The 2,270-nt window shown below is 42.6% G+C and overlaps 1 non-coding gene across 1 annotated transcript; it reads left to right on the forward strand.

The window, feature by feature from the left end:
* The first annotated feature begins 1,660 nt into the window (after nucleotides 1–1,660).
* Nucleotides 1,661–1,768, forward strand: LOC148574140 (small nucleolar RNA R71). The gene has a single exon (XR_015906480.1). It is a non-coding gene; the product is annotated as a small nucleolar RNA R71 (small nucleolar RNA).
* Nucleotides 1,769–2,270: the final 502 nt, after the last annotated feature.

Raw genomic sequence — 2,270 nt, forward strand, 5'->3', positions numbered from 1 at the left:
TGGAGCCTCACAGATAATCAGAGCAAGGTTGGGCCTCTCAACACCAAACTTAGGGTTTGGTTGTGGCCTCCCAACACCAAACTTAGAGTTTGAATGTGGGGGTTTTGTTTGACTCCGTATTGAGAGAAGCTTTTCATGCTTCCTATCCATGGTTACAGAAAGAGAACCTTGAGTCTTAAATACAAGGTAGTCCTCATTCAACTTAAGGACCAACTCTCCTCTGTCAACATCAATCACAGCTTTTGCTGTGGCTAGGAAAGGACTGCCAAGGATGATGGATTCATCCTCATCCTTCCCAATGTCTAGGATTATGAAATCAGTAGGGATGTAAAGGCTTTCAACCTTCACTAGCACGTCCTCTATTAGTCCATAAGCCTGTTTCATTGATTTGTCTGCCATCTCTAGTGAGATTCTTCCAGCTTGTACCTCAAAGATTCCCAGTTTCTCCATTACAGAGAGTGGCATGAGGTTTATCCCTGACCCTAGGTCACACAGATCCTTCTCAAAGGTCATGGTGCCTGTGGTACAAGGTATGAAAAATTTTCTGGGATCCGGTTTCTTCTGAGGTAATGTTTGCCTCATTAATGCATTTAGTTCATTGGTGAGCAAGGGGGTTCATCCTCCCAAGTCTCAGTACCAAATAATTTGGCATTCAGCTTCATGATTGCTCCTAGATACTTAGCAACTTGCTCTTCAGTGATGTTTTCATCCTCTTCAGAGGAAGAATATTCATCAGAGCTCATGAATGGCAGAAGAAAGTTCAATGGAATCTCTATGGTCTCTGTATGAGCCTCAGATTCCTTTAGTTCCTCAAAGGGAAGCTCCTTTCTGTCAAGAGGACGTCCCATGAGGCTTTTCTCACTGGGACTCACGTCCTCCTCACTCTAGGTTTGGCCATGTTGGTCATGGTTATGGCCTTGCACTCTCTCTTGGGATTTTCTTTTGTATTGCTTGAGAGAGTACTGGGAGGAGTTTCAGTAATCTTTTTACTCAGCTGACCCACCTGTGCTTCCAAATTTCTAATGGAGGACCTTGTTTCATTCATGAAAGTTAGTGTGGTCTTAGATAGATCAGAGACTATGGTTGCCAGGCCAGAATGGCTCTGTTCAAAATTCTCTGTCTGTTGCTGAGAAGATGATGGAAAAGGCTTGCTGTTGCTAAACCTATTTCTTCTACCATTATTGTTGAAGCCTTGTTGAGGCTTCTGTTGGTCCTTCCATGAGAAATTTGGATGATTTCTCCATGAAGGATTATAGGTGTTTCCATAGGGTTCTCCCATGTAATTCACCTCTGCCATTGCAGAATTCTCAGGATCATAAGCTTCTTCTTCAGAAGATGCTTCTTTAGTACTGTTGGATGCAGCTTGCAATCCATTCAGACTCTAAGAAATCATATTGACTTGCTGAGTCAATATTTTGTTCTGAGCCAATATGGCATTCAGAGTATCAATTTCAAGAAGTCCCTTCTTCTGAGGCGTCCCATTGTTCACAGGACTCCTCTCAGAGGTGTACATGAACTGGTTATTTGCAACCACTTCAATGAGTTCTTGAGTTTCTGCAGGGGTTTTTAGATGAAGAGATCCTCCTGCAGAATGGTCCAATGACATTTCTGACAACTCAGACAGACCATCATAGAATATACATATGATGCTCCATTCTGGAAGCATGTCAGTAGGACACCTTTTGATCAATTGCCTATATCTTTCCCAAGCTTCATAGAGGAACTCACCTTCCTTCTGTCTGAAGGTTTGGATTTCCACTCTAAGCTTGCTCATCTTTTGAGGTGGAAAGAATTTGGCCAGGAAAGCACTGACCAGCTTTTTCCAAGAGTTCAGGCTTTCCTTAGGTTGTGAATCCAACCATGTTCTAGCTCTGTCTCTTATAGCAAAAGGGAAAAGCATAAGCCTGTAGACCTCGGGATCAACTCCATTGGTCTTGACAGTGTCACAGATTTGCAAGAATTCAGCTAGGAACTGATGAGGATCTTCCAATGGAAGTCCATGAAACTTGCAATTCTGTTGCATTAGAGAAACTAATTGAGGCTTAAGCTCAAAGTTTTTTGCTCCAATGGCAAGAATTGAGAAGCTTCTTCCATAGAAGTCAGAAGAGGGTGCAATAAAGTCACCAAGCATCTTCCTTGCATTGTTGGCATTGTTATTGGGTTTGGCCATGTCTCCTTCTTTTTCGAAAATTTCTGTCAGGTCCTCTCCAGAGGGTTGTACTTTAGCTTCTCTTAGTTTCCTCTTAAGAGTCCTTTTAGGTTCAGGATCA

This window comes from Arachis ipaensis, chromosome B2 (genome assembly GCF_059453495.1).
Source record: "Arachis ipaensis isolate K30076 ecotype BB chromosome B2, ASM5945349v1, whole genome shotgun sequence".
NCBI lineage: Eukaryota > Viridiplantae > Streptophyta > Magnoliopsida > Fabales > Fabaceae > Arachis > Arachis ipaensis.